General features: G+C 64.2%; 1 protein-coding gene across 1 annotated transcript in view; it reads right to left on the reverse strand.

Moving 5' to 3' along the window:
• The window catches only part of RASGRF1 (Ras protein specific guanine nucleotide releasing factor 1), a 74,885-nt gene extending 61,529 nt beyond the window's left edge, over positions 1 to 13,356 (reverse strand). Inside the window, exon 1 of the mRNA XM_075431236.1 lies at positions 13,223 to 13,356. The gene's annotated coding sequence lies outside the window, so the exon portion shown is untranslated. The remainder of the gene's footprint in view (positions 1 to 13,222) is intronic.
• Between the last annotated feature and the right edge of the window lie 2,115 nt (positions 13,357 to 15,471).

Here is a 15,471-nt window from a genome sequence, read left to right on the forward strand (position 1 = left end):
AGCATCCCCGGGTCAGGCAGCATCACCCCCAGCGAGCGGGGAGCCCAGCAGGCTGCAGGGGGTCTCGCTCCCCTGTGCTGCGGAGAGGGGGCAATTCAGTTTCCCAGTACAGAGCCAACCCCCTGCCCAGCAGTGACCCCCCTGGGCTGCTGGGGCCAAGCCCAGTGCCGCTCAGCCCCAGGGGCTGCAGGAAGCAGACCCCGGGGTTCTGGCCATATATCCCATGGCACGGGCTCTCCCTGCAGCGCTTTTCCGAGCAGACCGAGCGGCAGCCACAGCCGGCACAGCGAAAGGCGCCCGCGTCCCCAGGCACCCCAGCCCGCTGGCCGGCTCCCCTCCCCGGGGCTGACCCACGCTGGCCCCACGCTGCCGGCGGCCGTGGCTGCCTCTGCAAAGCGTCAGCGACACGCCGCGTCTGCTGCCCGCTCCCGGGTGCGAGCTGGGGACGGAGCCCAGGGACTCTGCCGCGGGTGCTGGTCCCGGCACCCACCGCAGCACCGGTCTCGCTGCCCCTGCGCCAGCACCAGCGGGGCCAAGGGCTGCTCCTGCTAGCAGCGGTGCAGGGGCTCACCACCACCCTGGAAAAAGGAATTTGAGTGTTTCCAGGAGCCCACCGGATCCCAGGAGCAGAAATATGCCAGCCCCACCCCAGCCCAGCCCGAGGGAGGTGGGAACCCCATGTCCCAGCAGGCAGGACCCCCAGGGTCGCACCCCCACGGCACAGCAGCAGGGATGGAGGCTTTGCTGCACTTTCCCCTTGAACTGGGACATTTCACTGCTCCCAGTTCCTGGGAAAGAAACAACCTCAAACACATCTCCATCATCCAGGCGGTTTAATTAGCCTGTTACCCACTAGGCAGAGGCCAGAGACCCCCTCTGCACCCTAGTTCACCTAGCAGCCGTGCCTTGGGGCCATCACATGGAGATGCCACCCACATCTATGGTGCCTTTGCAGCAGTGCTTGTGTTCCCCCCATCGCCCTGCTCCCATCTGCACCACCTTCCTCACGCCTGAGCCACCACGCCTGGCCACGGGCCCTCGTCTCAGCAGGGGTGAAGCTTTACTCGCTGTCACCGTCCCTCAGCAGCACTGCTGGGGTGGTTCTGGCTGCTGGACGGAGCTGGCTCACACATGAGGGACCCCCCTCACGTGTTCTATGTCGGTTGGCACAGGTGTATCCTCATCATCATCCTCACCTTGCACTGCAGGTGCACAGAGGGCAACGTGATCTGCCCAAGGTCCTACTGGGAGTCACAGGCAGAGCAAGAGGCCCCAGGTCCCCTTGTCCTCGCGGGACGGTACTTGCAGCTGGGTCAGGAAATGGGCAGTAACACGTGCGGAGAGCAGTGAGCCCCCAGAGCTGCCCCCAGACCCGCGGCAAAGGGACCCAGAACCTTCCCCAGAGCTCACTGGGGAGAAAGTGCCAAAGTTCAGCACACGCTCCTCAGCTCCACATTGCGATGGGATTCGCCGTAGCAGATTCCCATCGGTCACGGAAGAGTGACAGATTTACTTTTAATCAGATTAAGCACCTGCTGCTGACAGAGCACATCTCTGCACAGCCCGGGCAGGCGTCCCAGCGAGCGGTGCCCACGGGGGGAACATCGCAGGAAAGCACCAGCGAAGGCAACGAGCGAGCTCGGCCGGCTCAAGTGTGTTTTGAGATCATTTCACACCAGATGCCAGTGTCCCATCAGGGCTTGGCCAGCACCGGGCTTGCCCTGGCCCCGCTCGCTGCACCCTGCTCCGGGCTGGCACCACCACGGATGCAGATGCCAGGCTCTGTAGGATGTTTTCATGTTGGCTGTAGAAACAAATAAAACAAAACATTTGCTAATGCAGGGAGATTCTGCTGGATGAGGCAAATTAATCAGAGGTGATTCACTCTCATGCTTTCTCTGCGGGACAGCGGCAGATCGGGGGATTAGCGAGCCGGACGGGAACGCTGCGATCACGCGAGCTGCCCGAAGGCTCTCCTGCCTCGGGGCCGGCTGGGCTGCAGCACCGGGGCAGGTTCCAGCAGTGCTGGCAGCAGAGACTCAGTTACAGGCTTGTTCAGTTGTCCTGCTGAATCCAGAATTCACCAGGAAGCACTCTGGGGTCGGTCTGTTTAATTCCCATTTCCAGGCACCAGCCCTCTCCTGTCCTGGCCAGCGCAGGCGAAGAGGTGCCCGCAGCCAAGACTTTCTCTCCGAGCAGCTCGACCCACACTTGTCAGAGTAAATAGACCCAAGGCTCCAACTTTGCTCCCTTAAACCAGACTCAGACCCTTCCCCAAGCCGTCCCCAAGTCCGCAGCATCCTTCTGCGCGTGCAGACCCCAGGGAGACGCTGGGCTGGGGGGGCTGGCAGCAGCGCGCAGCGGTGACGGTCTCCGTGACACCGTGAGCTGTCCCAGCACACACAGAGGCTGCTCCAGCGCTGCGGGACACGGCAACGCCTCGGGCTCCCTCTGCGCTGCCGGCCCCTGCGAGCCCCAGCCCCGCTCCGAGGCAGCGCACGCCGGGACGGGGACCCGGTGAGCGGCTCCTGTCCCCTCTGTCAGCAGGAGCTGGTATCTGCACAACCCAAGTGCCAACGGTTTGCCCGAACCTACTTTTCTACTCCTCAAACCCATCCGCCAGGCTGCCTGCAAACACTCGCAGCAGTGGTTTTCCATCTTCTTTCAGGTCATTGGCAAGACGTGTTCGATAACGCAAGCCCAAAGCCCCCACCACCCTGTTCCAGCGGGGTCCCCGGTTCCAGTCACATTCAGCGCTGGCCCACCCGTCACTTCAAGCCATTTTCCGTACGCGCCGGTGCCTGCAGCCTCCCCGGTACCCGAGCTGCTGACTGCTGCACCGGAGCCCACAGCGCTGTGCCAGCTCCAGCTCCCATCCCCACCAGCCCCACCACCACCACCAGCCCCACCAGATCCAGCTGCCAGAGAAGGAACTCCATTGACCTTAACCACCCTCTTCTAATGTTTGATTAACCGAGTCTGCTACCAGCTACTGCTGAGCCTCGGGCCGGGCTGACGGCAGCACCAGGAGCCCGGCCGGACTCGGTGCTGCTGGCACGGGTGCTGAGCACACCCCACTGCCGGCCCCGCCACGGCTCAGCTTGGGGTGCAGCTCCCCAGGGCCCATCCATCGCCTTCTGTGGGGTGCAGGGGTTCTCCCAGCCCCGCTCCTCCCCTCTGCTCCCACTGCAGCCGCCGAGGGGACGGCCTGCCGGAGGGATGAGCCAGCGAAACACCCCAGCCAAAAGCCGGCTCGCAGCAGGTCAGCCTGTCCTGCTGGGCTTGGAAGCGATGACGTGAGCCGGCCGTCAGCACAGCGAGCGAGCGGGGCTGCGTTGCTTCAGCGATCGAAGCCCCGGTGAAAGGCGTCGCACCAGAGCCTCGTGGAAAATGAATCACCTGCACTTTTACACCCTTAAAAAAACCCAAAGCACCTCCTGTGCAGGGACCAGGAGCCATGTGCGTCTTCCCTGACCTCCACGGGGCACGGCTGAGCAGGTCGCAGGGAGTGAATTTGTCACCGGTGCTCTGCACGCCCAGTGCCAGGCTCCACGAGCATCTCTGTGCCAGCAGCCCCAACCAGGGCACCCCCTGACCCAGGAAGACAGATTAACGAACCGCTCAGCGGTAACGATGTCACTCACCACTTCTCTCAGCCTGAACAGCCTCGTCCAGCTTCTGCCGAAGATTAATGAGGTGTTTACCCGCAGCCAGGGAGCCGATGCCGGCACGCATCCCCTCCTGCTCCCCTGGGAGAGGCAGGGAGCGTTTCGGGTTTATTTTCTGGACCCCCACTCCCCAAGCTCACTGCCCGATGCCAGGCTGGTGCCCATCACCTGCCAAAGCCCCATCTTCAGCCAAGCCGGGTGGCAGCACCGCGGGGCGCGCTGGCTCCCGTGCCAACCTGGCACCGCTCAGCACCAGCACACCTCATCTCAAAGACGGTGCCTAATTAATTTTAATATATTTCACTGATCAGTTTTTCAGAGTATCTGCACATTTCACTCACCCGGCCTTTTTAACCCCGGTGGCCACTTTCACGTCTCCACCGTCAGCACGCAGCCTTCATCCCCCTCGCCTGGCCGGGCACACGTCCTCCACACCTCGCTCCCCAGGACGGTGCCTGGTGGCCCCGTAGCAACTCATGAACATTGCCAACGAGCAAACTCAAATATATATGCTCAAAAAGGGCTTTTAGTGACCATTTCCACTGTCTTGGGCCAAAGACACCAGAACATCGAGTCACACCGATGCACTTCGCTGCAGGAGCTCCCGCCGGGACGCTGCAGGACATCGCCGCTGTCAGCGGGGTGCGGGTCCGCAGGGCCCAGCAGCCCCTGCTCGCTCACACCCCCCCAAAATCAGCCCTCTCCAAGCACCCCGCAGCCCCGGATTGTCACGTGTGCAGGCTCGAAGAGAAACAGAGCATTTTTCCTAAGTTACTGCTGTATCCATAGCTCACTAAAAATAAAGATTGCTTTTTTGCAGCGGGTGAAAACTGAGGATAAAAATCCCCATGAATACTTCATCAAGCTGCCTGCTTTCCCATAGATTTTCTGTCGCCAGGAGAGCGTTTCCAGCAGCCACTGGTGCCTGGAAACCAGGACCGCGGGGGAACCCAAATCAATTGCATCTGAAAGAGGGAATTTTCTACCAAATCCTATTGCTCCCGGTGGCATTCTCCACACAGGAGCTGCGGCAGCAGCCGGAGCGATGGTTTGTCCCCAGGACACGGAGCGCGGGTGGCAGGGCCTGGGGCTGGTGCACCCCACCATGGGCTCCCAGGCACCTTCACCTCCCGGCCGGAGGAGCACGCACGGAAGACGTGGGGCGAGGACAGGCAGCAACAGGACAAAAACACAGCAGGAAAGTTCCATCTGCGGCGGTACGGAAAGCTGTCGGAGCTGCAGGGGCACTGAGGGCTTACAGACAGATGGGCCGTTGGCCAAGGGAGTTTGGTGAGGTGCTCCCACCCCTGCCCCTCGCCAGCCGCGTCCCACCGGGCTCGCAGCATCACCCTCGCTAGGAGAGCCGGCACGGAGGGAAGAGTTTTCCTCCTAGGATAAGGGCTGGAGACCGGCATCCCTCCCACCTCGCTCTGCCTGAGCAGACGCTGAATCATACGGCAAGCTGGCATTTAAAATACTTGAATTCCTCTTTTTAGCAAGAGCATTGCTCCGTCCTAGGAGAAGGCTGAAGGGGATCTGCGTGCTGTCGGGGCAGCCGCAGCACAGGCTCCCTGCAGAGGACGAGGGACAGCGGGCACCGGCTGCGAGAGCCATCCCGAGGAGACCACGGGGTGGTCAGGAGCTGGGATGCTGGGGGAGCCGCATCCCCCCCAGCCGCAGGAGGCCCCGTGAAGCCTGACCTGAGCCCGGGTCCCACCCGGGGCTGTCCTGCCTCGACCAGGGGCCGGGGGATGGACCAGAGGCAGCTCCCACGCTGGGTGATTCTCCTGCCTGGGATCACACCAGGCACCATTTAACGAGTCCCAACACCATGGCACCAGCCAGCGAAGAGCACGGAACCCCCCGCAGTAACTGCTGCAGCATCTTGGCTCCAGCCATGGGCTCGGGGCTGTCCGCCACCATCCCAGCCCCTGTGGCCAAAGGCTTTGCCCGGGGTCCTGAGGGTCTGCCCACGTCAGGGCGAGCGGACATCCTCGCCGGCTTCGCTGCGCGAGCGGGGTGCACGGCTCACGCAGAGCATGGCCCCCAGCACAGGCAGCTGCCCCCCGCGCTCCCAGCCCCTGTCCTCGAGGATGCTTGGGCCCACATGAGTCACAGAATCACAGAATAGTAGGGGTTGGAAGGGACCTCTGTGGGTCACCCAGTCCAACCCCCTGCCGAAGCAGGGTCACCTACAGTAGGCTTTAGAAGACCTTGTCCAGGCGGGTCTGGAATATCTCCAGAGAAGGAGACTCCACAGCCTCCCTGGGCAGCCTGTTCCAGTGCTCCATCACCCTCAGAGTCCCTGTCCCCTGCCACTGTCACCAGCGCTGTGCCGACAGCTCGCCAAGCCCGCTGCGGGGACAGGTACGGCTCGTCCTGCATGACCCAGTTACCACCAACAGCGGCGAGGTGCAGATCTGGGAGAGGAGCAAAGCCTGCCTTGAACCCGACAGAGCCCGAGGCACCCATCCCTCCCTCCCCCCAGGACCCACAGCCAGTCCCACAGGCACCCCGGGTCCCTCTGCCACCACGCCACAGGGATGGGGTATGACAGCACCCACATGTCCCCAGCCTGGGGTGCCGGACCCACCCCAGCAAACCCCCCCCCTCCTGCCCGAGCCAGGGGCTGGTCTCCAGCCCTGGGGCAAGATGCTCTCCGCCTTCTTCACGGGGCCACAGACGCCTGTCCCCAGGGCAAGGCGCGGGGACACCTGCGCTGGCCTGCCCAGGGGGTTTCCAGCTTCAGGAGGTTTCCATGACCCTGTCCCAGATCCCTCCCTGCTCACGGGCATCCTTGCCGGGGCAGAGGCACATCAGATTGGACCTGCTTTCCAACGATAGCCCCCAGGCTTGGTCCTCCCCTGCCTCTGCCACACGCAGGGCGGCCTCAGCCCTCCCCAGCCGCAGCACCCGCAGCCCCGGGGTCCCCGCACAGCCCGCCGTCGAGGCAGCTTGGTTTCCAGGCGCCTGCCTTCGTGCTCCTCCAAACCACAACACGTGTTCAAACAAGCCGGGCTGTTGTGCAACCCGGGTCACCCCACCAGCGTTTGCATAACCCAGGAACTTCAGCAGCCAGGAGTTGTTTCCCTCTAAACTGCTCATTAAAAAAAAAAAGAGAGGGATTGAACCCGGCTGCTCCCGCAGCAGACGCTGCCTCCGGGCAGCAGCTCCCACCCAGCGCTGGCATCGGTGGGCAGCACGTTTTAGGCTGCCCTCACGCATCACCTTACCCAGCAGCAGCATCCTGTGCCGGCATCGCAGCTCCGCCATCGCCCCGCGCCGGCAAGGCCACCTCGGCAGACCAGGAGTCACCTCAGAGAGAAATTCGGTGTTTTCCTTGTTCATCCTGCAGACACGGCTGAAACCTCAGCTGCAGGGAGAGGATCCCAGGGGAGTCACCAGTGCTTGGCCCATGGGGTCCCTGCACAGCCCCACAGCCACCCCACTGGACCCACAGCCACCCCACCAGCACTGAGCAAGCAGCGTTTTCCCCCTTTTATTCTGAAAAAATGACCCAGACCCACCCACACCTGCGCTGCCTGTGCCTCCCTTGTGTGCCACTCAATGCACCTGGGAGCCAAGTGCTAATGAGGGCTAATTAGCCTCAGCCTCCACCCTGTGGCTTCCCAAGGAGCTGTGGGAGCTGCTGGGAGCTGCTGGACCCCCACCCCGGGGTTTCCTAGCTCCCGTGGGACCCAGACCCGCTGATCACTGAGGGGGGGCTGTGGGGTGCTCTCCCCGGGATCGGGCCCTTTCCGAAGACCTGGGGGTCCCAGTGGGAAGCCAGCTCAGCCCCGGCCCCGCTCCTGGGGCACCCGGCGCTTGGCTCATCGCCGGCGCAGCCACGTTAACCCGAGAAACGTCCCCCTGAAGCCAGGCAGGAGGGCAGGTGGCTGCCTCCCCCGCCCGTTTCACGATCCTTTTCCACAGCCGCGGCCAAAGACCGGCGTTCGCTCGTCCACAGACGAACCTGGATGCTCCCAGCAGGCGGGAGCCCGCGGGCAGCTCTGGGGTCCGGGCAGGCCGGGAGGTCCCACCGGCCGGGGTGCGGGATCCAGCCCAGCACCCGCTGGGGAGAAGCGGCAGGGGCAGGCGACGCCGCGGGCAGCGCGCGATGGAGGGGAAGGGGACGCAGAGGGGGCCGGGGGCGGGGGGCTGGCGGTGGGGCCGCAGGCTGCTCCCAGCACCTCTCGCTCTCGAACCGCATCGCTCTGCTCCCTTCGGCCGGAGGTCTCGGACAGCAGCAGCCCACGAGCCCGCGAGCGCCCGAAGCACGGCTTCTCGCCGCGCCAGGGGAAAGGTTTTCCGTGAGCGCACGCGGCAGCACTTCAGAGATGATTATTTAGTACGTGAATTAATTCTACAAAGCCAAGCACCAAACAATCTTTTAAAATTTCATATTTCGTGCGGTTTAGGTGCTCAGAACAGTGATATAATGACTGCACGCACCCCCACGGCGGGCGAAGACGGCTGAGGAACAAAGCAGGCGTGTGGGCATCGAGAGCTCCCCCTGAGCCTGGAACCACACGGACGAGCCAGATTTCTGCTATTTCAAAGCCAATTTTATTATTACAGCAGAGATTTTTTTTTTTTTCCCCGAGCTGGTCCGTTCATAGTGGTATGAAACCAGAAAAAGTAGGAATTCCTGTGCTGAGGAACAGCAGGAGAAATGCAGTATAAAGGCTCCAGGTTCTGCCTGGCAGTGAAGGAAGTGAGCTTCAAATGTCAAGCCTGCGGAGTTCTGCTGCATGCGAAGGAGCCCTTCCAAGCTGTCTGAGATGTCACAAACGTTGGATTTTGTCTCCCTGTTCCAACTGACTTCAGTAAATGGCAAAAAATGCCACTAAAATACAGCAATTGGCAGCACTGGCTGCAGAAATAAATAAGCTTGTCATCATTTTAGGTTTTTTTCCATTTTCTAAGTTAAAAATCTGCAGGATGCCAAATGCCACGCGTTGGAGCGATCTCCGTGTGTACACACAATTGGCAGGAGCAACAGGGCTGGAACAGAACCGAGGGAGGTGTAAATATGACCCCTGCATTTCTGCACCTTGGCTAATTAAAATGCATTTTAGAAAAAAAAAAAAAAGAAATAAAAGCAAAGAAAACCCAAACTGACTGGCCAAGAGTTGAGCAAAGAAAACATCTCCTGGGAAAGGGGGTCTGGGAGGAGGGCAGCCATCCAGCGAGCACAGGGTGAGGGGACCCCAGGACGTGCTGAGATTGCGGGTGGCAGCCGGGGCCAAGCCCAGCTCTCATGGGGAGGGGACGCAGCCAGGACCCCCGCGTGTCCCCCCGGGCTGCTGCTGCTGTCCCACAGACACGCTGCGGGCACGGGGCTCCCATCACCCCCGGCCCGAAGCGCAGATGGAGGGGCAGCGGGCTCCGCGTGGGGCTCGAAGGGACCCTGCCTGCCCCACAGCAGCCTCGGGGCTCTTCTTGGGGGTGGGAGCCCCTCTCGGCAGCCACGCGGGGTGGCCGAGGGATGGGGCAGCCCCACACGTCCTTCGCCACGCGCCGCGGGCAGGGCACGGTCTGGTCTGCTGGGGTCCGCTCTGGGCGGCTCCGTACCGGGAGCAGGGGGCTGGGGGGCCGAGCTGGGCGCAGCCCCGGGCTGTGGACCCACGGGGAGCCGCGGTGCGGGGCACCCGGCAGTGCCGCAGCCGCAGGCACCCGGCAGCCGCGGGGACCGGGTACCTGCGGGGTTGGAGAGCCCCGAAGATGCTGCAGACACACGCCGCCGCTTGCAAAGGCAATATCATATTCAGCTTCTCTCTGCCTCAAAAAGGCAGCTCCAGAGCGGCGGCTGGGGCTGCATCTACGTTTGCTAATTTAGCAGCGGCCTGTCAGAGCCGTTTATCTCCGACTGTTGACTGTTGGCGTGGAAGCTTGTTAGCAAGTTGTCAGAGCAGATATCGCTGGTGAATCTGAATAACAGATCAGGTGTCGATTGCTGCCGAGCTGTTTGCTTTGGGGACGGATTTAGAAATTCAGCTGAAAGAGAAGGAGCCGTGTCTGTAACAAGAATAGAACGGTGTCGGCTCTCCGTCAGGTTTTTGCAATTACAGCACATAATTTGACAAAGCTGCTCCTGCTTTCGTGGTTGCGTGGAACACCAGCATCCAGGGCAACCATACCGCGAAACGGCAGATGCTGCTGGGTCTCCGCTGGCTGCTCGCTCAGAGATCAGCCAGGAAACCATGGGGCTGGAGGCTCTTCCCGCCGGCACGGGGCGCGGCCGGGGGTCTCTGACCCCGCACGCCGTCAGCGAGGCTCAGCAGAGCCCCTCGTTGTGCTGCTGGGTTTCTCCCCAGGAGCCCCACGCGCAGAGCTCCCGGGGGGCCGCGGCAGCACCAGAGCCAGAGCTGGGTGAAAGCCATCGCCGGGGCCTCGGGACCCCCCGCAGCGAGGAGCGGGGGCAGCGGGGGTGGTGGGGGGGTGATGGCGGTGTGGGCCCCCGCAATGGAGAGGCGAGAAGGGGAGATGGGGGGGCAGCCCCTTCCCCGCAGCGGGGGACAAGGCACAGTGCTGGGGCAGGGGAGCGCAGAGGCGAGGAGAGGAGATGCTGCTTCCCCGAAGGCAGAACCGAACGGCGCAGGATGGGTGCTGGGACGGGTGGGCTCGGCGCGGCCGCGGGGAACGGTGTTCCCCGGAGCAAGCCCAGCACCCGGCAGCATCCCCGCTGCTCCCCAGGGCTCTGCAGCCGGCTGCGAGCGGAGGTGGAGGTGGGACCCGGACCCCAGCCCCATCCCCTCCAGCCCCAGCCCCCCGTCTCAGACCCCGGGACGCATCCTGCCCCGACTCCTCTCTTCCCGAGGAGCAGCACAGCCGGCGCGGGACTTGGCTCGAAGTCAGACCGGCGTGATTCAGTGCGGTAACATTTCCCAGGGCCTCGCCGAGGTGGGCACGTGGGCGGGAGGGAGCTGGCAGTGCCCGTAACGAGGAGGAGGGCAGGGGGTGAGGATGTGCTGGTGGGAGCGGAAGGACGAGCCCCGTCCAGTGGCTCCCGCTGGAGCGGGACCCCATCCTGGCCACCAGCACTGGGCTCTGACCCCGGCACGGCTCGGCGCTGCCCCGGGCTGTCGGCACTGCCAACGTGGAACCCCGGCACGGCCAGCTCACGGGCTGCTCCCTGGAGGAACGGCCCCAAGCTGGAGAGAGCCCCAAGCCCAGCGTGACCGTGGGCGCAGTGTCCGTGCGTGGGGGGGGGGGTCTTCTCGCCGGTGCCCTGCCAAGGACGCGGAGCTGCGGACGCCAGGAGCAGCCTTCCTCCCGCTGCCGCTGCCCAGCCTCCCGTGTATTCCACGGGTAAAATCTCGTTGCTGCCTGAGGGACCTGTGCCGGGGAAGAGGCCAGAGAACGCGCCGAGCCCTGCCCGCCGCCGGCAGCGGGGCCTGACCTGACCGGGGCACCAGACGCGCGGGGAGCCGGACAGCTGCGCCCACGGCTCATCCCTCACAGCCGGGACAGAGTCAGCTCCTTTGCCTTAAATATTTATTCTCTGCGGAGTTAACTGTTTCAAAAAACCTTTTATATGTTTAAAATTGATGCTTTGGTTTTTAACTCCCCCTTCTCCCGGGTTTCCTTTAGCCAACATCCCGCAGCCCCCGGAAACACCTCTCCTCGGGTTCGGGACCCCCTGGCACCGTGGCATCACCCCCAGGTCCGCAGACCCCCTCTGCGGAAAGCCGGGGAGCCGGGCACGGCGCGGGCAGGGCAGCCGGCAGCGCGTGGCAGGAGCCCCGGCCGCGGCGAAGCGCCCGCGCCGTGCCATCGCGCCCGCGCAGCCGCCGTGGCACCGGGCGGGCAGCCCCGGCTCTGCCGCGCGGCTCCCACTGCCACCTCCACCCCTTCCTCCAGTTTTGCAACACAAGTGGTGGATGTAAAATAAAAAAAAGAAAAAGAAATCATGATCTAATTAGCAGCCTTCAGCTACAGCATTGAATTAGCAAAAAAAAAAAAAAAGTGAAAGTGGGTTTAATTAAAACTGTTGCTGGAAGAGAATTTTGATTAACTGATGTAGTGCATTAAAATTGCAAATCCCAGAAGCTTAAGTGACAGATAAAATAGCGCAAATGGTTTACAAATTAATTTACTTTTTTTGAAAACAAGCATGCTGCATATTATTAAAAATTAATTAGTCATAGCGGGAAGATCTCACACAAAGGTTACGACAGCGCGGGCCGCCGAGGCGACGCACGTGCTCGCGTGTGGCGGGTTCTTTGCTGCAGCCGTAAACCCGGGATGCGAGTCCGCGCCGCGGGCGAAGGCGCCGGAGCCGGTGAGCGCCCGGGCGAGCCGGAGGGAGCCGGGCGGCCGCGCAGGGCACGGAGCACCCGCAGCGAGGGCGCAGCCCGCACCGGCCGCGGCACTGCCGGGCAGCGCCGTCCTCGCACCATCGACGGGGTCAGCGCCGCGTCCCTGGCTGCAGCGCGGGGACCCGCGGGAGGGACCCCGGGAGCTGCTTCCCACCAGCGCGGAGGGCGCAGCGGGGCGCGGGGCGGCACCGGCTCCTCCGCAGACCGAGACCCTCCCGGTGACCTGGGGACAGGACGGGGCTCTGCCCCGCGCCCGCAGGGACCTCCGGGACGGGAGCCATGCGACAAGCGGCACGAGGATGCAGCTGAGATGCTGTCAACAGCAGCAACGTTAAACCAAAATGTTTATTGACACCAGGCTGTGGTTTTATCTTTTTTAATTCCCCTCATTTGACACATTTTGGTGATGTTTCCGTGCCCGGTTGCCATGGTGACTGACATTGGCCTCCCAGCCGCTGTGCGAATCCTTTTCTCTCCCGCGAGGCGGCGGGCGGTGGGCCCGGTGCCCGACAGCCCCCAGACCCCGGCCCGGCCCCCCTGGCAGCCACGGCAGCATCCCCCCGGGCAGAGGGACCCCCCAGCCCCACCGACCCTGTCCCTGGCACCGCGAAACGCCACGGCAGCCTCCGGGCAGCAGCCGCTCCGGCCCACGGGTGCCCCGCGGCCAGGGGCTGCCCGGAGCAGCGGCCGTGGGTGCAGCCCTGCCGCCTGCCCCAGCGCTGCCTGCGCCTCTCGAGATCCCCCGCTTCGCCCCGTCCCTGCCCGACGCCGCGCTCTCCGCGCGGAGCCAGCGCAGACCAAGCCGGGAGCCGGCGTCTGCGCCTTCGTGCGATGCCTCGGCGTCACGTGGAACGGGGCTCGGCTCCGACACGGCCCCCTCCTGCCGCCTCCCCGGGCTGCTTCCCTGCTTCCACCCGAGCGTCCCCGCCACGGTGACGCCCCACGAAGTCCCCGTCACATTCAGCCCAGCGCGACAAGCGGTTGCCTCCATCGTCCAGAGGCTTCCCAGCCTGCCCGCCCACCGCGGCTCCGGCGCCGGGGGAAGCCCCGCTGCCCGCCGTGCCGGGCGCGTGAGGAGCACCGAGGGGATCTCCTCGTGTCGCCGTGGCCCCGCGCCGCGGGCAGAGCAGACCCCTCGCCCCGTCGGCCGCGCGCCGCGGGCAGGGCTCGGCGGGGAGCCCTGAGACCGGGACGAGGATCGTGCCCCAGCGCAGAGCCAGGGTTCGTGCTCACCGTCCAGCCCAGCTTCTCACGTCCAACATTTCGCAGCCGGGTTCTCCGCAGCGTGGGGAGCGCCGGGTCTTCAGATCATCCCCCTGGACTGCGGACAGCTCGCAGCCACCCCGGCCCGCGTCCGTGGCTTGCGTGGCCAGGAGGCGATGGCAGCGATCCCGGCTCCGTCGCTGTCGCTCCTGCACAGCCGGCTCCGGCCCCCCCAGCCCCCACACCCGGTGTTTCTGGAGCTGCCGAGCTCCCTCCCCACGCACCCCGCAACGACCGCAAGCGTTGCAGAAAGGCAGCGACAGCGTGGGGGGACTGAGGGAAGGGCTTCCCCCCGCAGCCGCAGGGCAGGACCCCCCAGACCCCCCGACACAGCCCCACTCCAGCGTTACACCCCGAGGGGCACGGACGGGGCTGGGACAGCGTCTCCCAAGCCTGCCCCGGTCTTGCTGCTCCACCGGCGCCTGCTTCCGGCCCCGCTGGAGCGGGACCCCGGCCGGGCTGGACCAGCACCCACCGTGCCCAGGGTCCAGCTCTGCCTTCAACGCCCAGGGCGGTGCGGAAGAGCCCGATGGCTCACACCGACCCCCCACGACACCAACCACAGACTGGAACACGCTTGCTGCCTCGCCTTTAGTGGCACACGAGATTCTTTCTCCAGGCACTCGCTGTTTCTCGGGGTATTTCTTTGTGTTCCCAGCGCACCGTTACGCTCCGAGCACCGGAGCAGCCTGGTTCGGCTGCACCCACGGCGCTGCGTTTTCCCCGGCTCATTAGCGGGTTTGCGCACGGCCTTGGCGCGTTCGAGGAGGGATTGTTTCTGCTGACAAAATTAGCCCTAACAAGTAGGACATGAAACAGCATCTACAGTAAACCCAGTACCTCCGTGTGCTGCAGGAGCCGCGGCTCAGACAGGGATTTAATTGCACCCTTTAGGCGTCAGATAAAGTTTTTAAAAGATACAGCAAAATGTAAAGCAATGCAAATTTGCATTTCTCATTGGCCGCAGCAGGGGACGAGCGTTAGAAATGGAATATCCTCAAGGAACCCCGTAACCCTTTGCGGGCTGCGTCGCTGCCGGTCTCTGCCGGACAGTGGGGTCTGCGCCCACGGAGAAAACGCGGAATCGTTCCGTGGGCTGCAGAAGGAGCTGGGCTGGCTGTGCCCCTGCGACCCACAGCCCGTCCCCCTGCTTCCCCCCGGCCCCGGCCAGCCCGCAGCGCCCTCAGCCCCCACGCAGAGGGGACAGATGGACGGGCAGTGCCCATCCCTCCTGTCCCCAGGACACCTGGCTGAAACCCCACCGAACACAGAAACAGGACAACGCTCTTCAGGGAAACGTGACAGGGAGCAAACGCTGCTGAGAACAGATCCGGGTCATCCCCCACCGCCTGTCCTCACAGAAACGTCCTTACAGTCCCCGCATTTTGGATTTCTGCTCAGCCAGAATGGTGCCGCCTCTCAAAAACCCCGCAAAAGGCAAAACCGTGGGCAGATGCACTGGGAGGGTGCCCAGCTCCAGGCCCTGCCCCGACAGGATAGCGCCCGGAGGAGCCCCATGCCAGGCTCCAGGCTCGGGAGCGATGCCCAGGCAGCACAGCCCTGCAGGCAGAGCCAGCCCCGCTGCCTGCCCTTCTGCCTGCCCTGCTGCCTGCCCTTCTGCCTGCCCCTCTACCAGCCCCGCTGCCTGCCCTTCTGCCTGCCCCGCTGCCTGCCCCTCTGCCTGCCCCTCTACCAGCCCCGCTGCCTGCCCCTCTGCCTGCCCCGCTGCCTGCCCTTCTGCCTGCCCCTCTGCCTGCCCCTCTGCCTGCCCCACTGCCTGTCCTGCTGCCTTCCTCTCTGCCTGCCCCTCTGCCTGCCCCCCTGCCAGATCTGCTGCCTGCCCCTCTGCCTGCCCCTTTGCCTTCCCCTCTGCCAGCCCCTCTGCCTGCCCCCCTGCCTGCCCCACTGCCTGTCCTGCTGCCTTCCTCTCTGCCTGCCCCTCTGCCAGCCCCTCTGCCAGATCCGCTGCCAGCCCCTCTGCCTGTCCCTCTGCCTGCCCCTCTGCCAGCCCCTCTGCCAGCCCCTCTGCCAGCCCCACTGCCTGCCCCTCTGCCTGCCCCGCAGTGATGGTGGGGGAGCAGCAGACCCCCAAGTCTCGCCTGGGCAGTCTGGCTCAGCCCTTCTCTCCCTGGCACCACCCGTCCCACTTTCGCGCGTGAAAGGAGCCCAGACGCCACCGGCCGGCAGCCCCCACGCCGCGGTCGCACCCCTGCGCCTTC

The sequence above is a fragment of the Opisthocomus hoazin genome, chromosome 10 (assembly GCF_030867145.1).
Source record: "Opisthocomus hoazin isolate bOpiHoa1 chromosome 10, bOpiHoa1.hap1, whole genome shotgun sequence".
Lineage (NCBI taxonomy): Eukaryota > Metazoa > Chordata > Aves > Opisthocomiformes > Opisthocomidae > Opisthocomus > Opisthocomus hoazin.